The 26,429-nt window shown below is 43.1% G+C and overlaps 1 protein-coding gene across 12 annotated transcripts in view; it reads left to right on the top strand.

Annotated features, from left to right (window-relative positions):
* Window positions 1-26,429, top strand: part of SEMA6D (semaphorin 6D) — a 567,178-nt gene that overhangs the window by 390,092 nt on the left and 150,657 nt on the right. For all 12 annotated transcript variants that reach the window (XM_084774602.1, XM_084774594.1, XM_084774605.1 and 9 more), the window contains one exon: window positions 27-54. The gene's annotated coding sequence lies outside the window, so the exon portion shown is untranslated. The remainder of the gene's footprint in view (window positions 1-26; window positions 55-26,429) is intronic.

The following is a 26,429-nucleotide window of genomic DNA, read 5'->3' as shown; positions in this document are numbered from 1 at the left end:
CATGTGTTTGTTTTTTCTCTTTTTAGGTTCTGCCAAGACAGAATAACCTCCAAGGTATGAGACAGTATACTCTTCCCTAATTTGTTGGCTAAATTTAGAATGACATAGTTGTCTTTAGATGCATTTTTTTTTTCTGTTTGTGGTGAGTGTGACACTCAAATTGTATCCAGAAGGGAGTGTTGGTTCTATTGGTGGTGATGGCAAATAGAACATCCTACAAACATAATATGTCCAGATGAGAGCAGGAGGGGGAGAGGGGCAGAGGGAGGCGAAGGGGGAGAGGGAGGCTTTCTTGCTTGATTAGCCCTTTTATGAGACAGCAGACTTTTTGTCTCTGATATTCAAAGACGGAAGACAGCTTCTTTGTGAGCTGATGTGGCAGGGCCTCACACCTCCACTGAAGCCTATTTTTAGAAGAATTAAAAATGCTGGAGCCCCTCCTCGGAGCCGTGACTCCTTGGCGGCGTGAGGCCTCCTATCCAATTCTGCAGTACCACATTAGCTAAGTTGTTTAACTTCCAGAAGTCTCCGTAAGAACAAGCTATTGCGGATGCACTAATCATATTACAGAAGACAATAGGAGCCCCTTTTGGTTCCGCCAGAGGACCGGGTGTAGAGGATGTGCACCATCTGGTTTGTGAAGGCAGGGATCGGTTTTTTTTCAAAAGGGCACACGTCCAAGTTCTGTTTAATGCGCATCAGAAGGAAGAAGCAGCTCTGTTTATAATGAGCGCGGTGCTGAAGCTAATAAGATGGGGTGTGTTTCCCGTGCGCGACGTTTCTCTGAAGCTACGTGTGTTTTCAGTACATTTGGCCGCCTTGCCTTATTTGGAGGCTGGGCTTCCAATTGAAAAATTTAAAGCTCTCCATGTGTTAATTGGAAAATAGAGGCATCTTCGCTGCCGTAGAGCATCTGGCTTCCTAGGTATTAATTACGGCTCCGTCTACACATAGAGACTAGTATTTTTAACGTCTTCTCTTATTCACCACGTTTTACTTTTAGAAACTGTTAGGTTTTCACATCACAGCAAAAAAAAGAGAGTCAAACTCTACTAGATATTGGGTGCTTTTTAAAGTATCTTTTATGCTAGGTGTGACAGTGCCTGCTTGTACTCAAAATTGCTTTTTTCTTTCTTTTTTTTACCACTGTTTTATTCTTTGAAATTTTCATGCAGTGTAATTTTAGCATATTCTCTTCTATCCCCCAACTCCTCTCAAGCCTTCCCTATCCACTCAACTTCATGTTCTTTCTCTTCTGTTAAAAATAAATTTTTAAAAGATCCCCCCCACACACACACCCAAACAAACAAACAAAGAAAAACCTGGAGTCAGGTCTAGCAACTATTATTTGTGAATAGCTTCCTAGGTGGGGATGAGACCCCCACATGCACACACCTCCTCCTCCAAGCTGGGATTGTGTCTGGCTTGAGCTTATACAGGTCACATGCAAGCTGCCTCAGTCTCTATAAGTTCACATGTGCATCAGCCATGTTCTGTCTAGAAATTACTGTTTCTTTAAAGTCTTCGATCACCCCTGCCTGTTTCCATCCCTTCTTTGGCATAGATCCCAAAACCTGGAGGGCAGACCTTATTATGCACTGCACTCAGAAGGTGAAGGTGAAAAGAGAGCAGGTTCACAAACAGCCCGGGCTACACAGCAAGGCCTTTGCTAAAAAACATATACAGAAAAATAATGAAATGTCTTTTAGAGGCAGTCACAGTTTATAGCAATCAACAGCAGATAGAAACAGGAAAGAGAATGCCAGGCTTCCTTTTGCTAATCATCACTGAACTCTTAGAAAAGATTTTTATCTAAATAATAATTGAAACCTAGGACACAGACACTTCGCTGTAGCACAGATCTAAATAGGGATGCTTTGGGGTCAGGCAATCTGCTTCCAAGAAAGACTTCCTTGGGCCTCCTATAGACATGTTTAAATCTACCATAGTAGCAAACATGGCTTAGGAAGCTATGGATGCCCCTCATTACTTGAAGTCTGGCTTGCATTGATGCAGGAACCATAGTCACATGACAGGCAGCTCATTGAAGATAATTAGAGTCATCACTATAAGTCCAATTAAACAGGGTAACCACCTCTAGGGAGTCAAAGGCAGCACTGGCTCTCTGACTAAATGCAGGGTTGGAGGTAAGGGCGTGAGTGTGGATTTTAAGAATTTTCACATTTTGAAATACTTTTGATCATAAAAATAGATTATACTGAGAAAGTAGGTGAATGGGAAGAGACTAAATAATTGCTGACTTTTAAGTTTTGCATTTAACGCTCAGCTTCTAGTTCCAAACAGTGAGCTAGTCTGCTGTTAAACACACTGGCTCTAGTCTCCTCTTCAGCCTGGAGGTTTCCCCCTTGCCACTGCAACAGTGTTTCTTAAAGTGCCTTTCATTCCCAGAAATGTAACCTCTGCTTTTCTGAGTGCTTCTGCAGAGTGCCGAAGATTCCTGAAGGCTACTCCACTGTGCGTGTTAGGCCCTCTGTTGCTGTAGAAAATACCCAAGATAGACAGCCTAAGGGATAAAATGGTTCATTTCTGTCTCATGGTTTTAGATCATTAGAGCATGACAGTTCACATTAGAGTGCTCAGGAGAGAAAAAAGCAGAGAGAGAGAGAGAGAGAGAGAGAGAGAGAGAGAGAGAGAGAGAGGCGCCCTAACTGATTGTCTGTCTGTCTGTCTGTCTGTCTGTCTGTCTGTCTGTCTGTGTGTCTGTGATTGCAGCTTTCTCCTTTTCCCACATCATTCTGCCTGGCTCTCAGCCTATGAGATGATGTCCTCTTAGTTGCCCCTCACTGGAAACCCCTGTACTTTTACACAGAGCTGTGCTTTAAATAATCTCCTAGCTGTTTCCAAATCTCACCAAGTTGACAGTTAGGGTTAACCAGCATAGCCAAATTGCTTTCATCTTTTCTGTTTTTCTAACTTTCTAAAAAAGACTTATTTTTATTATCTAAGTGTGTGTGTGAGTGTGTGTGTGTGTGTGTGTGTGTGTGTGTGTGTGTGTGTGTGTGTGTGTGTGCCTGCAGATGCCCAAGAAGGCCAGAAGAGGGCGACCTATCACCTGGAGAAGGAGTTAGAGTAGAGGTAGTTGTGAGTCCTCTGACAAGGGTGCTAGTTGTAGATATCCAAGCCACTCACTCTCTGCAAGAGTAGCAGCGATCACTGTTAACCATGGAACCATCCATCTCTCCAGGCCTCTTCTAACTAGACATGTACTCTACCGATGATGATCAGCTATACCTGTAGCTCAGCTTTCCCAAAGATGATCATTTGGCTGCTGATGCATAGTCTAAGACTATGACCCTGACCCTGGAAACAGGAGAAGGGGATAAAGAAGTCAGTGAAAGTTACATTAAAGGAACAGAGAGAAGCCTCAATGAAAACTAAGATTAAGCTTATTATCTGTCTAATAGGATACATATCAGAAAGCAAGTTAATTTGCGTTAAAGATGGAGGAAGCATTTCCCACACCTCTGTATTTATCAACTCCATATACACGAGTTTCGACTCTGTTTTGTCAGATAACCTATTGCGAAAATAGAGGCTAGAAAGTCTGCAGCTACTACTTAGAAGCAGAAGTGGGATCCTGTCTTCTCCTCCCTTAAGGAAAACTAAGCAAAAGTATGCTATTATCTCCAGTAGAAAGAAAAGAAGACAATCGCCCAGGGGACACTGGCAACTTGGCCCAAGATGATACTGTGGGCATAGTTGTGATGATTTGGAATTACATTAATATGCAACATTTACTTAAAATGTATCTTAGACTTATCTTCAGTTCAGAGGGTATGGTCTTTATTTTTTTTTTTTCTATAAAACCTAATTTTAGAAAGAGCTGCATGGATTTGATGATAGGGCCTTTAAAATGTTGTAAGGCAATCCTGGCTGTAAAAAGTGTTTGTTGGGTTTGGGATGTGGTTCTACAGAAGAATATTTGCCTAGCATGGGCAAGGCCCTGGGTTCGATCCTCAGCAAACGATTTTTTTCCTTTTACTTCTGTTTGACACCATAACATTAAGTAAATAAACAGTTGTTTTTTATAAAACAATGTTTCTCTTAGTTTCTCACTTAGCCTGGGCTATCCCACAAATAATTAAGACTCTTTTATAATACAAATCTTCACAACACAATCTGAGCAGTTTAAGTCTGTTCTTAACCCTCTATGCCATTTTGTCTTACTCCCACCAAACATCCCAGAAATACTCTCATTTTGTAGCTGTCCTCGTGCCTTCTTCCTGATCTTCCTTGGACCTCTCCCTACGGCTGAATCCTCTGGCTGAACCCACTACTTCCTCTCCCAACTCCTTCTCCTCTGGCTGGCAGGAAGTCCAGCCCTATTCTCTCTTCTGCTCATCAATTGGCTGTTAAACTGCTTTATTGACATAACAGGGGACAATAGAGGAGCAGAGTTTACACAACATTTAAACAGTATATTCTCAGAACAAAGCTTGCAACCACCTTTGTTTAAATCAGCATTTAAACCACACAATAACCTTATGCCTGCATTTCCCCCTTTTAGTCTAATAAAAGACTCCTTTTCTTACAATAACAAACTATATGTAACATAACAATTATGAAAATTATTAGGTAAGACTTACATTTGTATATTCACAATCCTTTGATAAAGTAATTTACTGTCGATTTCTATCATTCTAAACAATTTAAGTTTAACTGTAAGACTATAACTATCTAGTCTTCAACCCCATCTGAGACTTGAGAAGGAATAAATATTACCTAAATATGTAGGAAGTACAGGCAAGCAGCTTCCAAAAGTATAGAAATGACAGGGACATTTAGCTCCCTGGGCAGTCCCTCAAAACTTTTCTATAGTGTTGAAGCATCATCTTCAGCCTTCTGGCCCAGAATATTTGACAGGCTTTTCTGTGAAGCAGGAATTATAAAGGACTTGCCTACCTTGTCCTTGCAAAACTTGGCAGTCAACTGTCCTGCAACCAGTTTGTCCAGTTTTGGAGAGTATTCTGTCTGTAACTGACACAAGGGCGTTTTCTCACCCAGTGGCTAGCTTCCCACATATGACGCCTTTGACGCTCTTTGAAGTAGAATGGGATGCTGACAGGAGCAGACCTGTCTTTTAGTAAAAAAAAAAATCATTAAATTAATCATTAAGTTAATGCCATATTCTGTACATCTCTGAGGTTTTTCAAGACCGTCTATCTATCTATCTATCTTCTCTGAATTGTTTGTTTTTAGCTGTTTTTTATCTGTCAATCTAGAAAACATACCTTTTGTAATTAGCTAAACTAGTATCTAACATGACAATCAGCTTTCAAAAAGTCTAGAATTTAACACTGCAGTTTTAACAATTCCTGAAGGCCAGCAGAACAGGCGCAGTGCTGTGCAGCCTCAGGAGGGAAATCAAGTGTCCTCAGGAACCTGGTGCCTGATGGAACTGGATGGAAAACTCCAGACAGTCACTCATTGTGAAAGCTGTTGACAACAGCTCAATTCCTCGCACGTAGACCAGCACACAAGCCACGCAAGTGTCTTCAGAACATGGCATCTTCCTTCCCTACAGTATGAAATTTCAGTGAAAGAGATGAAGAAGAAGAGAAAAAAACAGTTACCAAGAAGGTATTAGGTTCGATCACTCCATTCTCTCATGCTAACAAGCTAACAGATCACTTCAATTCTGATACTAACTCACTAGGTCAGCATGAAGTCCAAGGTGAGAAGTCAGACCTGTAAGACTAGCCCTGCTTCAGAAACCAGCCACATAGGAGGCACTGACCTTCAGAGTGTTCCATGCCCATCCCCTCGGCCCAGATGGCCTCTTCATCAATCTGTTAAATCACCAAAAGTAGGAAGTGCCTTGTTCACTACAGGGAGCAAATGGCGGAGATGGAAGGTGGGATGAAGGCCAAGGAAGGGATGCTCCTGTACGTTCCCATAGTGCCAGCCCCAGGGCCTCCAATGTGCATCTACCTGCAACCTCATGAGCCCTCATTGCCTAGGTTTTGTTTAATAGATATTTCATTAACCCAGTATGACTTAATAGATCATTGATAAACATTTATTAGTGCACTCTCCAGGTGCTCACTCTTCCTGAGGTCCCAAGCTCCTGATCAATGTTTGCTTGTTGCATGCTTTTCCTCATCAAGAGGTAATCTGGGCCTGCTAAGATGTTTCATTATTCTGGAGGAAACTTTATGTAGAAAATACTCAGTCTAGGGGAGGGATAAGTTATAACCACAGAGGGCACCTGGGACATGAGGACAGGATGCTCTCTATGGGCTGAGCAGACGGTGATCCAAGTGAAAGAAAGGAGATTGAACATAAGGCCATCCCTATGTCAGGAGACATATTTTTCTAGAGTTGGCTTCCCTTAGAAGCCTGGAGCTTCCAAGAATCTGTGTCAGGTCCTGGAACAAAACCAAGAGATCTCTCTTCTGACTCCATTACACCATAGTATCATTTATGGGTATTACCATCACTTCTGCTATATTCTATTGGTCACAGAATCTAAGCCTGGCCTGATGTTGGAGGGAGCAACAAGGACATGAACACCAAGAGACAGAAATTACCAGAAGCCTAGAAATCTGGTGTTCTCTTGAGTAAGGAATAAAAATTGTTTCCAAAAAAAAAGTGAATTCTTGGTTAGAGGATTACATGTTACCCAATTACTGTACTCCTGAAATGACAGTTGAATGTGTGTGTTATGGAAAGAAAAGCTTGCTCGGGATCCTTTACTAGAATCTTAGGCCTGTGTCCCACTCAGACTTCTCAAGCTGTCCCTGCCAATGACAGTATCAGTAGGCACAAAGCCATGAGCCCGGCCTCTGACATGCTTCTGCCAAGTTGTGCCAGGAGCTACTACTGTCTAAGACAAAGAGATGGTATGGACTATGTCTGCTGGCGCCGAGATATCTACAATTCCAAGAAAGCACAAAGTTGTGTGATACTTATCAAAGGTCTTGGCCTGGGGAGATGCTCAGTCAGTAAAATACTTGTTACATAAGCATGAAGACCAGAGTTCAAATCCCAGGCCCCATTGTGAAGCCATGTGCAGTGTTATGTACTGTACCGAAGGAGAACGATGGGCAGATGCTGGAGGCTCACCGGCCAGCAAATGAAGTCAATCAGGGAGTTTCAGTTTCACTAAGAGGCCCTGCTTCAAAACAGAGGGGAGTAAAAGCAATGCGGAAAGGCACCTCCATGTCTCTTGTTGCCCCAGTGTCATCGTCTGGCTTTTTCACTTCATGTGCAAATATACCTGCACATACAAATAGGAGAGGGATGGGACCTGGGTAGAATGAAGTCCTGTGGTACAAGTGAGGTCACGATCGTGAGAAAAGTTAATTTGTGGAGTAAAAAAGCATATATATATATATATATATATATATATATATATATATATATATCAGTAGTTTTCATCCCTTTTCCCTGCCATATCATAATTTTCTATAATATAATATATCAATAGTCAATCAAGGTCTAAAATTATGAAATAGAAAACTCCAGGAATGAGTCAAACATAACATTAAATTGCCCTCTCCTGCTGTCCTGCTGTAATTCAGCCAGGATGTGAGTTGTTTCTTTATCCCGTGTTTATCCAGCCCAGTGTATCCACCATGTGTCCACTACCCTCGTGTTAATGAGTCGGCAGTCTGCTGAGCTTTTAGATCAACTGTCGATTTACTACAGTGTTTATCTTCAAGTAATATTCATTCATTTAATAATATCTCAAAGCACAAGTGCCAAGGCTGCTGGGAATTCGAGGACAACAGAAGAATCTACAAAGTGCTTTTTTTAAGCAAAAAGGGAGGGGGAGTATTCTCAATTTTATAAAGGAAACCAAAGCAATTGTATGATAAAGTATCCAAGATCAAAAATATTGTTGTTGATCTCCTCTGGTGCCTAATATCAATTAAGCTTTCTCAAAAGTGTATATGTACAGGCTATATTGGTACTATTTGTAACGCCATGTGCCTCTGGGGTCCTAGAAAGTTTCCTCTGAGGGAAAGTGGGTCCTACTAGATGTTAAATGGTACCCAGCCCCCCCCCCGACTCCTTCACCACATTCTCTAATGGATACCCATAATGGTTTCTACTTCACAGTGCTGTAGACCCTGACCAAATGGGAAGATCGCACATGGGCCATGCAACTAGTGAGCAATCTTAGACATTTCCTACTCTCTTTATTTGAGATAAACTAAGGCCTCTTAAGGTAGGTGACTATACCAAGGTTATATGTGAAGCTAACAGCAGCGGCGATTTGAGTTCTACAGCCCTCGAATAATTGTCCCTTTCTATCCTCCCACCCCACTAGGAGCTTGGTATAATGTTCCTTTATTGTTGTAAGTAAACATCTGCTTATCTTTTATTTAAAACAAGTGTGTAGTTTGTTTAGAGCGGAGTAGTTCTGCTTTAGAGGGAAAGTGTTAAGGCTCCCAGGAAAATATGTTCACTGGGTAGGACATGCTTAATGGGACGCCGTTTTCATCCACTATGTCTTACAAACCAACGACTCTGCACTACGAAGCGGCCTTGTAGATTCAGGACATAGGGAGGGGGCACAGTGACGTCACACTTTTTGACCGGTTAAGTATTGATGAAGATCTTAGAAGGGGGAGGTCACAAGTGTTTGAAGAGAGAAACTGGTGCGTAAGTGATCATTCTGCAGACAGGCAGAAGTCCAGGGTGATGCCAAGCATATGCAAGGCTTCTGCCAAACATTTCGCTGGCTGCTGTTTTTCTCTCTTTTCTCTATTTTATTCCTTTTCAGGGCTCTTCGCACTGTTACAATTTGGCCTCAGAGAATGTAGTATATTCTCTACCCTCAAGATTATTTAGAACTTCTCCAGTTTACATGTAAACAAAGCCTGGAATAGCCCCTCTGAGTGCCAAGGGGAAGAAGACTGGATTTTCTGCCATTTCTCTAAGGATATTCATAGCCATTACACTCAGATGACTTAGCACTCAGATGACTTAGTCTCTAGTCCACAAGTTACAATCCATGGACTGGCTTCCCCACGCTTATTCAACAGCAATTGCTTTTCCTAGATAGTGGGTAACCCTTTAGAGACAAAGAACTAGACTAATGCCTGTGCAAGGGAAGTATTCGTCTGTAGATGAATGTGAGAAAATAAATGTCTTCTTTACCTCTTCTGATGAACAGGGAATAGTTCTAAAATACGAGATTTATGAGATTTCTGTTAAAATTGCAATGCCACTAACTACTATGAGGAAAGAGGGTGGAAGAGGCATCTGTTTTACCTTTCCTCATTATTTCTCTCATAATTTATTTCAACATAGCAGGTTATCAAGAATTTACAAGCATCATACAGACCTCTCAGTTTTGGATGAGAATGTATATGCTATTACTTTCAATACATGGGTATTACTTACTAGCCACAGAAGTCCCTTAAGATAAAGTCTCTCTGTGTCTACATTCAAGAAGACTTTGATGCCCATGTCTTACCTGCTAACATTTCAGCACCCTGGTGCTTCTGGTACAACTGAATCTGAGCCTTTTCCCTTGAGTTCCACTATAATCTGTAAGTGTCTTCTCCAAGAGAAAGTTATGTGTCATATGAAAACCATCATAGAATACATGCACTCTTTGTGTTACAAGGGACACTATGTTTTTGCTTGTCTGTTATATATGTATTTCATTTGGGTTTATATTTTATTTTATTTTTTTTTTAAAGAATAGCTGATGATTCAGAATTTGATCTGTTCTTCTTAGGCAATGGCTCAGAATTTGATCTGTTCTTCATATATGTGTCAAATTCACATCAATCCTCAAGGCAGTATTTTAAATTGATACTGTGAATTGCCATTGGCTGTCAGGCATGGAATGATTAAATGGCTATTCTAATCATGCTAGCTGGAATCATGTAGCATGTAAATTTGAGTAGCCACAAGGTTTGTAACTTCACTTATATGTCTACATGTACCTTAATAGTCCATCCTCTATAGTTTTAAAAGATGAAATGTGTGGGAAAGTAAAGGCAATTGTTGATAAGTAGGGAAGCAGACATACACAATGAGCCTACACCATAAGGCTACGCTGAGTGTACACCTTGCTTCGGCACTACAAAACAAACACCTTGGGTCTGGGGAGGTGACTCCATGGTAAGATGTCTTGTTGGAAAAATGAGAGAATGGTGCTGAGCTCCAATCTCTAGCTGCCACATACAGCTAAGCTTGACCAAGTGCATATGTCATCCCAATAATGGGGTAGCAGAGGGACAGGCAGATCCCAAGATCTCATTGGTTGTCATCATCCTAACTGGAACAGTAGGCTTTGGATTCAGTGAGAAATCCTGCCTCAAGGAACAAAGGCAAACAGGCAATAATAGAAGAAGCCACCCCAAGTCCTCAGTCTGCATGGATGCAAATGTGTATGAGTACTACCGTGTGTGTGTGTGTGTGTGTGTGTGTGTGTGTGTGTGTGTGTGTGTGTGTATGCGCATGCACGCACACACACACACACACACACACACACACACACATACACACACACACATGCAAGGGTGCATTTAAAAGACAAAGAAAAAAAAAGACAAGCAAAAGACAGAGTTCACCATTAAGTGTTGCCATCATGTTCCGGGACATTAAGAACTAGGTATGGAGTAAAATTTGATTCACAAATTCACCAATTGAAAGAGAGAAAACAGAATGCCTTCAGGGCCATTTTTCCAGGTCCTTCCAACTTTGTCGGCTTAAGCTGCCTCTCTGTGGAGCACATCCCCCTTAGACATTTGAAAGAATTTTTGCAGGTCTTAATTGACACCAAAGGAGTTCTTTGAACTTCACTGCTTCTAAAATTTATTTAAAATTTAAGTCTTTCTGCACTAAAGCAGCCAATATGTGTGATATGCAAATCACAGGACTTACTAAATCTAAATACCTGTAACCCAATTAACCCCGGGTCATGCCGTGCCTCCTTGCTTATCCTGGAAATATGGCCAGGTCCTGGGGGAACGGTGATTCCAATACCATTGACTTAAAAGATGGGCATGTGAGAGGCAACCAGGACACAGGCCATTCTCGTGCTTGGAAGAGATCTGTGAAACAGGGCTGTGGGAGCAGGTGGCAGCTTGCCTTTCTGCTTTCGTAGCTAAAGGGCCAAATGCTTGGACCTTGATCTTGAGGAAAATAAATTTATGTTCTTTTTAAACCACTCAGTCTCAGACATTTTTAGGGCAAGAGACAGACACTATTCACTGCTCGTGCAGGGACCCCACAACTCCAGAGCTAGCCCCCCTCCCTCACATTCCTCCTGAACATTCCCAGGAGATGTCATATGCTCTGAATAAATTTTCACAACCCTAGCATAGCTTTTTGCAAATCTCTCAAGGAGTCATACTCTATCTCACTGCCCATATTGCTGTACCAAGCCCACGGCCTCTTGCCATGTCCACCAGACGCTATGCAGAAACTAATCTGCCCATTCCACCTCAGGTCCATATTTTGCATCACACATATGTAATCTCATAGTGGCTACTTTAAAGAAATTGATGGTTTAGTATCCTGCAATAAAATAGAGATAACTAAGTTTTGAAGAAGAGTCCTAAAGAAATTAGTCTTGTCTGGAAATGTGGTTCTGTTGGTAGAGTGCTTGCCTAGCATGTAGGAAGCCCTGGGTTTGGTCCTCAACAGCAAATCAAAAGAGGTATGGAGTCTGGGTGTGGTCATTTATGACTTTATTCCCAGTATTCAGGAGGTAGAGACAGGATCTCTATGAGTTCGAGGCAAGCTTAGTCTATACAATGAGCTCCAAACCAGCTAAATCTTCATACTTGAGACCTTGACTCAAAATAAGCAAATAACAACAATAAAAACAAAATCTCAACTGGTTGTGTTGGGTAGGCCTATAATCCTGGTGTTTAGGAGGCCGAGGCCAGAGGATCTGGTGTTAAGCCCATCCCTCATAGCTACATAACAAGTTGTAGGCTAATTTTCTTGGTGGCCAATGAGTTTGCTAGCGTAATGTAACTGTCCTTCCAAGGAATTCTTCCCCTGGGATCTGACCATGTTTCCAGGGCACCTGAGGCCTAATCATGACTAAAATCCTAATCATCACATCACAGGCTAATGAATCAGCTAGTCCTCACAGTACCTGGTCCTAGCCTTCCTGCAGGAGGCTGATCCTGTGTCCTCACTACTCCTAAACAGCTCACATGAGCGAGATGGCCTCACTGGAGCCTTTTCAAGTTCTTCCTGGGAGAGGGTTTTATATCTTGCCTTTCCTCCTCCCTAGCCCTAGTAACCCTCTCCAGTCACCATGTAATTTCCACACATATGCAGCTTTATTAGAATTCCACAGTAGATTTTCTTTTAGCCACACCCCGTTCTGAAGGGGGAAAAGTGAGACTTCATAAGAATAAGTATTTCTTTATATCCTATTGTGACTAGGCTAAAAATTTACAGAGCTGTCTGAGCCTTAGTGCTAACAAGTAACAAATTGAGGCATAGGTAAAGCCCTGACCACAGATGTACATATGTAGGGCACTTGACTCTTCTGAAGGAATACTGCTTAGTTACTAGATGTATTATCTTATTTATAGCATAGTAATTTATTCTTGTTACCATTTTCTTCTAGAATGTTTGATATATAATAATGTTTGACATAGAAGTATTCTCTGCTAAAATATTAAGGAAGACCCCCTTGCCTTTACTTATTTTTCTAATGCTGAAGAACAGAGTTGGTAAAGCCCAGGAATGCCCAGCATGGTTCTTTCCAGAGTAGCAAGCACAGGAAAGAAGGAAGGACAGGGAAAAGAAAAAAGACCCTGTAGTCCATTTCTGAGTGGACTGGTCAGTGGTGGTTGCTCCTGGTTGCCAATTTGGTTGGCTTGGGCAACGCCTAGTTACAGCATAGCTTAGTGTGTGGCTAAAGATGGACCACAGAGGCTGTGGAGTAGCACGGATGAGGCTGAGCCCGTTGGTAGATGTGTTACAGGATGGCGTGACTGGGAGCTGAGGAGAGATGAGAGCTGGGCCTAACTGTGGAAAGTGAGTTACAGGGAGCATGTCCGCTGTGTCTGTGAGTTTCCCCAGCCCTTTTCCTGCATGTTTCCTCTCTCTGCTTGCTGACTGCAAGGAAAAAGACATGAAAAAGGTTGCAAGCCCTCTTCTACTACACAAGGCTACAAGGAAATAGACAGAGCTCCTCGGGCACACTGGGATGTTCTGCCCAAGTGCTCACAACTGCTCATACATACACATATATGCGGATCCCTCCCCTCCTCCCCCCAACACAGGGCCAAGTGGCCACAAACTAAACCCTCTAAAATCATAAACCAAAGTAAATCTTTATTTCCTTAATGTCAATTTGGTCACTGAGTTAGTTAATGAATGATTATACATTGAATGACACCACAAAAAAGTTCAAGACAATAAGAATTGTTCAGAGTATTTGTTTTTATAAGGAAAATAATACATACCTGACAAGGGACCTGTCATCTTTCTGAAAATATGCAGTACACATGAATGAATGTATGTGTAATCCCATCATAAAAGAAGCAACAGCAAAGGTTCTAGGTGTTAATATGTAATTTGATCAGCTTGTTCATCCCCTCCTTCACACACACTCACACACACACACACAAACACACATATACACACACTCATATACCCACATACATTCATACACATTATACACCCAAACTTACACGCATACACACACTCACTCACTCATATACTCACACTCCTGTGCTCACACACATTCTTACACACTATATACCCATATTCATATGCATACTAAACACACACATACCCACACACTCATACAGAAACATATTCACACACACATGCAGGAGAGAGAGAGAGAGAGAGAGAGAGAGAGAGAGAGAGAGAGAGAGAGAGAGAGAATGTCTGGAACTTTGCTCCAGAATCAATAAGATATCAAGTCATTATCAGTTTTTAGCTGCATGGTAATGTCACAAATCTCTAATGATTAAGGAATGATTTGATAATAAAAGAATATTTTTATTTTTTTAAGAATCATGTATCAAAAGACCCTTCAATAAAATTTTAGTGATACAGAGAATATTCAAGCTTAAAAAGATTCTAAGACTATATACAACATATTAAAAATGTATGTTTACATATGTAAATGTTGAAATCACAGATTTTAAAAATGGTTTTCATGCAATGCCCATATTCCCTCTGACCACATTTTAATTGGATGAAGAAAAATGAGATATCACGTAGTAAAAGAACTCTTACTATAATGACTGAGGGAATTAAGAAACATGCTCACTGTTTGTGTTGCTATGGTGGAGGAGCACTGGGAAAGCAGTGAAGTTTCTCGGGACGGAACGCTCATCCCAAAAAGTCTCTAGGGTGAAAGCTAACAAATAAGTACCTTGGATCTCTGTCTTTGAAAAGTTTGGTTAAGCTGGGACACAGAGCGAACATTTGAAAGGAGTCTGGAGAACATCAAATGTAAGATTCAAGCAGAATGAGAGAGCAAACAAGTGAGAGAAACACAGGGACACAGGCAGCGCTCTGGGCCTGAGCCGCTCTCAAGTCCCATGATTGTGTCGTGGAGGCGGGGCTCCTCTGCCGAGCCCTAGGCTCACTGTCAGACATCAAACTATTTGAGAGAATAGTATGAGTTACAGACTTCAGAGCAAAATGCTACCCTTTATGTTGTCCCTGGGGTCACACCAGCATCGCTTTGCATGTTGGAATTTGTGATTGGTTCCTCTAAAGAAATGAGCCTGAAGTTATAGGAACAAACCCCAGGGCCCATGTGATTAAAACAAAACAGTCCAGTCAGAAAATAAGAAATTCTGAAAATGTACTGTGAATGTGTTGCGGTCGCCAGTTCCTTGCCTGACTGAGCAGAAGAAATATACCAGAGTCTCCTCTGAAGGCAAAGTTAACATCACAAATTGTTGCCCAGAGCAGCAGTGCCCTTAAAAATTGGTGTAAGGTAGACAGCCCTTATCCAAATTGATTTTGGGAGAACCCAGCTTGTGGAAGACTTGTGTTCCTTTTCATATGCATGTGTATGTGTATATGTGATATATATATGCTTTGGTTCGTGTGTGTGTGTGTGTGTGTGTGTGTGTGTGTGTGTGTGTATGTGTGTGTGTGTGTGAATGGATCAGGACAGAGAATTCTCAGCTACTGTTCCAGCACCTGCCTGCAGGCAGCCATGCTCCCCACCATGATAATGGAGCAAACCTCTGACACTGTAAGCAAGTCCCCTATTAAATGCTTTCTCTATGATAGTTGCCTTGGCCATCGCATCTCTTCACAGCAATAGAACAGTAACTAAAACAAGCCCCTCCCCCCTTGTTCCTTTTTCTCCTTGTTTCATTCTTAACTACTAAGATTGACAAATAAGTTACTTATTATAAAATGGCGGGATAGCAAACCGTTGTTCTCTTGGCAACTTCAGGGTGCGTCAGCACACCTTTCGCAGATGCCTGTCTGCATCAACAGAGTTTAAAATGTGAAACATGGTTTAGCATGATTGTAAATATGTTTCTGAAGAAACACATAGATAAGGTTTCATGGAAGTGGGCATTAAGTCATACGGAGACTACAGCTGTTTTCTTACTGCTTCTGAAGGAATGAACACCGTTACTTATTCTAAAGTCTAGGAACTTTCGAACCATACACGTGGAGGGCTGGGGAGTGGCTCAGTCAGTGCATGTCTGCTGTGCAAGCGTGAGCACCTGAGTCCTGACGCCAGTATCCAATCAGGTTCATTGACATTGATCTCTAAGTCTAGCACTAGGGGAGGAGATGGCGCTGGATCTAGAGATCACTATCCCGCTGGCCCAGGGAGATTGGTGAGCTCCAGGATGCCAGAGAGACCTTGACTCAAAAGATGAAAATGGATGGTGATTGAGGAAGATGCTAACACACAGCATATGTGCACATAACTGCACAGACACATACACACACGTGATTGCACATAATACAGTTAATCACTGGTTATAGGCACAGCACTGAGAAGGTTGCCCTCCCCCCATATACTCTTTCAGTTTAAGCTGGGTTCACCACAAGTCGTCTACCTATCCCTTTCAATTCATGTGGAAGGGATAGGTTTAGCCTTCACTGGCTCTTTGGGAAATACGTGAAGTTTTGTCTGCATTCCTAGCACCATTTTACTTAATGTGTGATTCATTTCTCATCAGATGTGACTTGCACTCTCTCATGCATCGTGTGTGCTTCCTAGATGTCTAGGATACAACCAGGAACAGAAGAGTCAGGGTCTCCTCTTTTGAAGAGCTCGTAATTCTTCTTAAGGAAGTTAGCAAAAGCCACCCTTGTGATACAGGAAAACCAATAGCGCTCGACTTGGGCCTAGGAAGTGAGATGAGCAACACTCGGCCTGACCATGAGGCTTATAAGTCAAGCTATAAATAAAGAAGATGCTTATGTTAGGAGTCCCCCCCCCCCCAAAGCTCTGTTTTTGGTTTGGTTTGGTTTGGTTTGGTTTGGTTTGGTTTGGTTTGGTTTGGTTTGGTTTGGTTTGGTTTAAGACATGGTCATACTAGATTGCCCTTAGATGGCCTTGAACTCACTATGTAGACCAACTTTACTCCCAAGTCACAGAAACCTGCCTCTGCCTCCTGAGGACTGAGATTTAAAAAATATGCCACCATTCCTAACCCAAACTCTGGCTTTAAAATGGATGTTATTATTCAGGGACTATTTAAACAGTGTAATTAGTACTAATTAGCACCATCTCTACTAAGTGCCAGTTGAGCCTTTTCATATCTAGCTTTAATTTCTTTTTTAAATGTTGGCTAGTTTATAACTGTATTGTTCTGAATGATGGCTTTAGAGAAACCCTAACACAATAAAACAGTATCTAAAGTCAGTATGGGTTGGATTCAGGGCAAGCGTGCATGCACTTTATAACCTAGGAACAAAGCACGTCCCATACCACTTCCCTGGCTAATAAGCATCAGTGTGCACATTTGCCGTAGCCAAGTCATGATGGGCAGCTTCTCTGTCTACAGGCAGTCAGGTCAGCATGACCACTGTTGCTTGTGCCCAGCACTAAGATGCTTCCTTAGGTCAAGAACCTGAGTTTTTAAATTTTAACTTTTTACAGTTATATTCTTTTTTTAATTTTTTGAATTTATTCATATTACATCTAAATTGTTACCCCATCCCTTGTATCCTCCCTCCCTCCCATTTCCCCCTTACTCCCCTCCCCTATGACTGTGACTGAGGGGGGTCTTCCTCCCCCTGTATATGCTCATAGGGTGTCAAGTCTCTTCTTGGTAGCCTGCTGTCCTTCCTCTGAGTGCCACCAGGTCTCCCGATCCAGGGGACATGGTCAACTATGGGGCACCAGAGTTTGTGTATTCTTTCTCCTCTAAGACAGCAGAACTTCCTGTCTTAAGTGACCTGGATCCTGGCTTAACTCACAATGTCCAAGCAGGGCTTCGGCCACTACCTCCTCGCCCTCCACTCTCTTCTATTACCTGTCCTTGTAGCCCTTCAGGTCTTCCTAGGTATTGTTCCACACACATCCGCCCCCTGGTACAACACAAGTACCCTGCATTCCTTATAGACCCTCAGCCTCTCACAGTCTGTAAGCCTACCCATAGAAGTACAAGGCCCAGGAACCCAGGCCCTTGTGTACATGCTGGCATTTGAGATATGAGAGCTTGGCATTTCTCTCTTAGAGTCTTTGTTCTCATCTATAAAACATGGTTAATATAAGAGTAATGTCTGTCTCATATGCTTAATCTCATGATTGAGTGATATAATACTTCACTTATGATCTAGCAATTGTCAATATTTGGACATTATTTTGCTAGTATTGGTTCAATACATTCAACAGACATTTTTTTTTCTCCACGTCCTAAGATATCCCAGCCACAACCTATTAGGGAATAAACTCATAATGAGTTAATTATTTACTTAATCTCACTTGCTTTCAATAGTGATTTGCTCAAGTCTCTAGCCCTTGACTGAAAAATCTATTACCATTGTTGTGTTTGGCTATGTTTCAACGCTAGATGCTTAAAAACAACATTCAAAAACAAAGTTTGAGATGTATTGACTGTGCTATTGTCTCTGAAAAGGAAGGCAGTGCAGTTAGGGACTTCATTGTGAGAGTGTACGTGTGTGGCTAGATGTGAGAGAGAGTTGGCAAGGAAGTGTTTGTGTGTGCTTTCTACCTCCTGGAAGCTTCTACAGCTGGAAAGGAGCCGTCAAAAATAAGAGACCCCACACCCAGCTTCAGACTACTGATCCCCTCATCAAATATGGGAGTCAAAGCCCATGAAATCACTCCCTTCCCAACACAGCATTGAAATTTGAGGGCAGTGTGGTGTGTGTGCAAAGAAGCATTTCCACTCCACTCAGATGTACCAGGTGGACCACTGAGATGCAGCCTGGCTGAAGATGCATGCTCCTCCACCTGAATTCCTGATCCCAGAACTTCTCCACCTGAGTTCCTAGTCCCAGGTTAGTTTAGGCAAAGAACATTTGCAGCAGTGAACACAATTCAGGGGCCAGAAGGAGTGAGCAGGTGCCTGCTGTGAGCCCCATGCCTACCAATATGTTCTATAACCTATTCTGATCTCATGGTCTTGCTACCTGGCCTTAGCTGCAGATGCAGTTCACATTGTTTCCCCAGGTCTCCTCCAATGTTTTGACAGTTGGTGGCAAGGGATAGGGGAGAATTTGCCATCTTTCAGGCTTCAGCCTGTTGCTTGGATGCAACAGGCTGGGTTGGTAGTGGACCAATGAGAAAAGGTAAGAGGTAAGGCGCTCATGAAAGGCAGTGCTACTGGGGCTGAGTTCTGTTCTATATTGTGTGAAATTCACACATTTGCTACCTCTTTAGAAGTCAGTAGAAACTTCTAGTATTTTCCAAAGTTGCCATTAACAACAGTTTGAAGAACAGAGTAAAATGGAGTTTTAACTTTTGCTTTGATCTGGTTTCTGTGTGTATGTATGTACATACATATACATTTTTCCCCTCTGGATAAAGAAGTAGTGTTTCTTCTGCTGAGAATCATTTAACACAGTGTCTAAATGTACCCTGCAGAGATATAGTTTACTTGGTTTCCATTCCAGCTCTGTTAACCATCTGTTTGTTATACACTGGGAAAGTTTGGGTTTTCATCTGCAAAATGGGATGATATTTTTCTCTTAATGCTGAGCTAAAGACTGACCGAGGTCATTTATCAAACACCTAGACCATTGCCATGCATGAGGGAGGACCAGCTGTTGAGGAGTGGGTGCTGTCACCATCTCCCTCTGCTTGAGTTCTTTTCTGCTACACAAGATTTCACTGCACATCCATCTGGTACCTGGGAAGGATTTTTTTCTAATCCCTGTCTATTCTTCCTTAATTGAGTTGATTCTTAAGGTTAATGCATCTTCATTGATGAGTCCTCATGAAGGCAATATTCAAATTCAGAGAGACAATTCTGGCTTCAGTAGAGCCTGCTGAGTGACCTGAGCATCCCTGGATGTTCATTCCTGCCCCGCCCCCACTACCCCCCTCCACCCCCACACCCCCCACATCCCCCCCCCTGCCTCTACCATGGGGATATTGCCATGGGCCCTCCTTCTGTGCTTGGATTGTTAACAAAGGGGGCATAGATAGTAATTTGTAAATGCAAAGAGTCAAGGGGTACTTGGTAATTGAAATAAGGTTGTCCTAAAAGACAAGCCATTTGTTTAAAAGGCCATCAAATCCAAAAATGGAACTCAAATAGTGACCTAGGCAAGCAGACCTCTGACCAAGGAGGATCTTCCAGGCCTGTCTTAGCAAGCAGGGGGGGAGTCAAAGGGAGTAGACCCATTGGCTGGTGTCATGGCAACCCTTTCAGAAGAGACTTGCCTGCAGCTATGTCTATACAGGCCTCTGAGAAGTAAAACACTCAATCAATGAGCTGCATTGTCCTCTCTACACTTCAGCCGATCAATGCAGCCGATCTCCTCACTGAATTAATTGGGTCACTCTTCTGTGATGGGGCTGCAGGGATTGTGTGTGTTTTTCCTATTATAGAAATAGTCGAGTTAATCTCCAGTCTGTATTTAGCTTCACGTTTGACCTTTGTCACCTCTCTGTTAGAAGGGACAGGAAGAGGAACCTAGCAGAGTGAGAATTACCCCTAAGTGTTCAGTACACTGCAGGCTGTTCATGCCTTGCTTCTGGGGAAGCACTGGGCAAGCTGGTGGCACATGAATACCAATTTCTTCATCCACAAAGTGAGGCCAATTTAAATACTTCACTTTAGGCTTACATTAAGACCAAAAGGACATAATATAGTCTGATATAAAGTAAGTAACAAGCTGCTGTCTGTTTAGATCCCTTTCCAGGGGTGAGATGAAGGCTTCATTTCTGAAGTTTGATCCAGGAGTGTGTTTTAGTTTCAGTGATGGACACCTGAAGCTCGGGAGAGGCTGGAGGCAGTTCCCTAGGCTGGGTGGCTTCCTAGACAGCAGTACCCTGGCAGGAGAGCCAAGCTATGAAGGGAAGACAGGTTAACCACCAGTTACACTAGAAAACTATATCTTTGTCCTGGTCCTTCCCTGCTGGTTAGTTCCTCTCCACTTTTCTTTGGACAACTAGGCACTTAACTTGCCTTGTCTGCTAGTGAGAAGGGAGAAGAGGATGTTATATCCATCCTCAAAGCTGAACTTGGAAGTCTGCAGCAGGGTGGTGGTGTTCAGTCCTTAGATGATATATGCTTTGGTATCAGGGTATGAGACTGTGGTATACCAGATGACCAGAGACTGGGTATACGGAAGAGTCACCTGCTCTAAGATAAAGTAAGTGTGCCACAGACAAGATAGTGAGTGTTAGCTAACCTGTTTCTTCTCTTCAACGGTATGCCTTGAAATGTGGTCTTCTGACTAGCACTAGAGCCAATCAGGGAAGTTGGTAGAGCAGCAGTTCTCAACCTGTGGGTTCTGACCCCTTTCATAGGGGTCACATATCAGAAATTCTGCATATCCAACATTTATATTACAACTCATAACAGTAGCTAAATTAGAGAGATGAAGTAGCAATTGCATAATTTTATGGTTGGGGATAGCCATTAATACAAGGAACTGTGCTAAGGGGTCACCACATTGGGAGAGGTGAAAATGATTACGTTAGAGGTAGGATTCAGGAGCAGCCTCTACTAGTCAGCATCTTGAGGTGACAAGGCCGGAGTGTGTTGTCACTGTTATTGCTGTCCTGGTGACTTAGCTGCTTGCCCATTTTAAGACATGCAGACTGAACTCCTCTTCAGTCTAAATATGGACCTTAAAAATGAAAAAAGAAGAGATGAAATTAAGTGGGTCTACCGTATTTATAAACATTCTTATTTGAAAATAAAAATGATAAAGATTAGCAACCTGTCCTTTTTTTATTTGGCCTGGAAAATCCAAAGGTCACAGACATTTCTCCTTTACAGACATCCCAAAGCTTTGCTTTTATTATTTGCATACATTGTGCCTCCCAGTATTGTTCCTGTTACATTAGCTGACCCGCACTGGCTGTGAGTGTGGTGCATCTTAGGACAGGGCTGGCTGCGATAACCCTGATCACCACGCAATACTTAATCGGCCCCAGCACTGGAGCCACAGTTCCAGCAAGTGACAGTCATCTTTTACCCAGATGCCAAGGCTCTACAAATGTCATCAGTACATGCACTAACTCCCTGAAGAACAACCCCATAAAGTCAAGGCCATGTGCCTACCCACCCAGAACAAGTGCTGTAAATCTGTTGGGATTGCCTTAGTGAGTACATCTTCTGCAAGCTTCTAACCCCTGAGCATGCTTGGTAAGAAACATCCCCGGTGAAGGGGCCATACCAGGGCAGTTCACACCTCCCGATGCAGAGGAATGGGCACGTCCTCCTCGGCTCCTCTACACACAGCTTGCTCTATCCTCAGTATCAAGGCAACGGAGACTTCTTGTAGTCTTGTGGTAGAAGGGAAAGAAAGAATAATATTTAAGGTTTAAAAAAAATTAAGATGAACACACCGCCTCTAGTTACTTATTGATCTGGTCCTGGCTTATTTTTCACAAGCAAATCAGCCAGCCGTGCTGGCACTTCGTCATCACATCAGTGCACCATGCTCTGACGAGCACTATAGGCAATAAATCAGAGGTGGGTTGAGTGGCTGTGTACTTCCCCTTTAGTTATCGTTTATCTCTTCAAAAATTAATTTATAGTAACCATGTGTGTCTGTTGGTTTAACCTTGGGATTCAGGCAATTTAGAAGGATGTGTTTTAGCTACCTACAGCATGGCAAGGGAAAACTGAGGCAGGTCAAACTCTAGTATGACTTCAGGCTAAATGATTAATCATCCTGTTTGCTGTCTGAGTTCATTTACTGTTTCTATTACAAAATATCTAATGCTGGTTACTTTATAAAGACAGTGGGCTTATTAGTCTACATTTTTGGAGGGTGATGGTCCAAGGTTAGGAAGCCCCATCTGTTAGACCACTAGTAGCAAAGCGCCTTTGTGGCATCACAATACACCTGCGAGACAGACGTAAACCGGATGGCTTTTTAAAGGGATAAAAGCACAGTAGGACAGAAGGCTGAAGGAACTCGGTGGGCAGGCTATGCTTTATAATAACCCACTCTTAAGGGACTACCCATGATGCCTTGAGAATTACATTAATCTGTTCTGAGGGCCCACCCCCCCCACCCCAGGGACCAGATTACCTCCCTCCTAGTAAGCCTTATTGTTTTCTTCTATTCTCAATATTACCTCACCTGGGGTCAAGCCTCTAACAAATGAACTCTGGGCACAAGGAATTCTGGGTCATGCTTCCCCTGGAGTGACCAAGGGGAAGTATTCATGTGTGATATAATGCAGCATCCGTTTGGTCCATACAACAGGCTGATACAGTCCCGGAGATGGGGTTGTGTGCCCCTGTTAGTTTGCAGCCAATGGGGGTGGAATTATATATATATTCCCCAGAACTAACCTAGCCTGTCTCAGTTCTATAGAGCACTTTCTCAGCTGACCGTTGGGGGAACACACATTTGGGTGTGCTAACTTAACAACGACAAAAGCAGGTGAGAACCTCACCAGTTAAATTCAAAATGCTAATCTGCATCCGAGCTAGTGGCTCCCACTTTTGCCAAATAGAACAAAAAGATTGCCAAATGTAAACCACAGTCGGGATCAGAAACGGATTCGTGGGCGTTACAAGCTCTACTAGTCCAAACTCTTTCCCCCCGGGACATGTTTTTCACATTTAGCTAAATCCATAAGCCCAGTGAATCAGCAAAGATGACTCACTTACAGTCTGCCTTGGCAGGGAACTCTGAACCTGAGCAGAGAGCAGCTGTGCCTCGTGGAGACACATTGGGACTATGGGCAATTTCTGGGAGTCATGGAGTGTGACATCCCCCGGCCACAGCTCATCTCACTTGCACTGTTTTTGGAAGCTCCTGGATGTCCCTGTGCCCTGGAGAGTGAGAAGCATTAAGGTCTCACAGCGCGTTCCCTGGCCCAGGCATCCTGTGCAGAACAGATAGCAGATGCTCACTGGGCTCTCAGCTCCACAGCCTCTCTCCTGTAGGTTTTACATGTCAGGTGGATGCGACTTAGTCTGCACAACCTTCACAACCCAAAGCCTCTGCAGCAATTCTTACCAATATCTCTACATCCATGGAGAGTCCTAGGATGGCAAAGGCATTGGGCATTCTCAAAATCCACCCCCAATTTCCAGAAACTGTGGGAACTAATGGCTACCACCCGCGGCATGGAGGCGTATTATCCCAGAAGTTTCTGGCAACGAGGAACTTTTTAGGGAACCACTGAGAAGGCTGACTCGGGAGGACCAAACACCCAGCAATGGTTTGAGTAGACTGCTGGTAGGTAAAGATCTAAATAACTCCACAGCAATGCGTTCTGTAGCAGCATTAAGCCAGGAGCCTCTAGAAATAACACTAGTCAAGTCTGCCCATCAAAATATGGGTGAGGTTGGTGACAGCTACCTTCGTTCACAGTGACTCTCGAAAAGGAATGAGTGCGATCAGAGTTCATGCCTCCCAGGGAAGCTGAAGTTCTGTTTGATTTCCACTGGATGCTCCCGGGAGTACTGCCTCTGGCCTGAACATAAAACAGGAAGCTCAGTCCATCCAAGTCAGCAGGGAAGTCACCCAAAGAGTCAGCCTCGAACTGTGGGCACTGAATTTTGTCATTAGCACCTTTGGCTTGTGGATGTCTCCCTCTCATTTTCCACCTCTTGGCTCAAGCATCTGTCTCAGGAGCTCTTTGGAACCAGACTCTAAAGGAGGAATGTGGGTATCTGTGGTTTGCTAGGGAAGTCCTCTTAGGAGACAGCAGTGGGGTTGGTCACCAGAGAAGGACAGGAAAGGCCACCTGTGCTTGATCTCAGACAAAGGCCTGGCCCTAGCTTGACCCCACAGGGAAACTCTGAAGCCTGGGCCATTCCTCCCAATCTGTTCCCTCCTGGATGCAGGGGCTGACCTTTTGTAGGTCTGTACTCCCTCTCTCGCTGGTAAACCCTCCTGGAGTTTTACACACTCTGGGAAGACCCTAGGCATTCTGCAGCTGTCATCCTCAGAGAGTCCTCCAAAGAAAGCTCAGGGCATGAGCCTTAGAAGTAAAGGACTGCTGACACTGAGGAAAAGGCTCGTGAAATCCCTAGGCAGGGCCAGATGGCATTTGGATAGAGCTTCACTCCAGGGCCAAACTTTGTGATTCAAACCATCCTTCTCTTCTCTCTTCCCTCACTGAACAGTGACATGTTAGAGTCAAAACAGAGAGTTCAGTCATGTCGCCTTCTACCGAGGTGGCACCAGCAGCTTCACCTGTAGTTTTACCCATGCTCCATATCATGTGCATCACACTCCGTATCATGTGCATGAACCCATCCATAACCCTGCAGCCCAATCTCAACCCCACGTGCTCACTGAATCTTTTCTCCTCTTGCTGGCTGCGCACATTATGACGACACAACGACCAACATTTACTAAGAGCTCATTCATGCACTCGATTACGCACTTTACTTGTTTTAGCCCATTTACCACTCACGACAAGCTCATCATTCGGTTAAAATTATCATCCTCATTTTACAGAAAGGACAACAGACACAACACAATGTTTCTTTCCCCTCCGATAGCCCCTGCTATGCCAGCCAGTGGGCTAATCAGTCCCTGGCATATAGTAGGACCTCTCATCAAGCAAGTAATTAATTAGCATAAGAAAAAGAAGCTTCCTGGTAGTTCCATCAGCCCTGTGTGTAAGAAGGAAGAAAGCCAAATCAGTCTGATTTCACCCCACAGTGGCCACGATCAACAAGGGAACAGGCACAGATGTGACGCGTCAGCCTCCAGATACTCAATAAGATGCTTTCAAGGGCTCACGCTAGGAAATGGAAAGATTGAGGAGACCTGTGCCCTACTGCAGAGCATCAGGAGCAGAGAAGGGAAAAGAAGACACAAGCGTAGAGATAGACGCAGGTATAGATGAGATAGTGTACTCTGCATTTAGTCTTACTTCTGCTGTAATCCACTCATGACATGGAAAGGAGCACGCTTTTTAACTTCGCTATAGAACAACATGGGGATATCAGGACCCTGCTTTGAATTTTTTTTTTTTTAGGTTCTCGAAAATGGCATCAAAGTGAATGCCAAGACCCGGAGGCAGTGCCCCTGGCGTCCTCTCCCAGCTCATGTCTCAGAATCCTGGTTCCCCCTCCTGTTGTGCAGGCCTGCTCGAGGTGCCTGGAAAACAGGCCTGCCTCTTGTACATTCAGCCCCTCATACCTGTCCATGTGCACCAGCTCACCTTTCCGTCACCGGACAATGACGTCATCGCTGCCTGCTCCTCGTGCGACACTCCACATACTCTGCCTTCTTGGAGGACAGTGATATTTCACACTGTGATGAGTCACACCGGCATGCTGCCCTAACTCCAGGTACAGTCGCTCATTGGTCCCCAATGGAGGCTGGGTTCCCCAAAGACACCAAAATCTGGAAACTTTCAAGCCTTTTCTCTTAAATAGTAGAGGATTTGCATGTAACCTGTATACCCTCTCCTATATACATTAAATCATCTCAGAATTACTTGGAACATCTAAAATTATATAAATGGTATGGACATGGTTGTTCGTCTGTAGTTCTTAAGAATACAGAAAAAAAAGTTTGTATATATTCAGAACAGACATAGTCTTTTTTTAAAGAATATATTTCACTGTGCAGTTGGTTAAACACATGGATGCAGAATCTGTGGGTCTGAAAGACTGACTGCATTTACCTATGCTGTTGCATTTATTTCACTGCTTTGTACAGTGCACAGTTTTAGCCTAATGGAACAAAATGGAAAGAGTTATTAATGACACTGACCTGAGAAGCTGTATCAAACACTTAACTGCAGAGACTGTGTCATTTTTTTATCAATGCTGTGAAGAAAAACATAGGCATACAGTCATCAAATTGTATATAATATTTAATCATATGAGGTTACCAGA

This window comes from Acomys minous (assembly GCF_964271855.1).
Source record: "Acomys minous genome assembly, chromosome: 3".
Classification (NCBI taxonomy): domain Eukaryota; kingdom Metazoa; phylum Chordata; class Mammalia; order Rodentia; family Muridae; genus Acomys; species Acomys minous.
The sequence above is the reverse complement of the archived record's forward strand: the minus strand, read 5'-3'. Positions and strand labels throughout refer to the sequence as shown.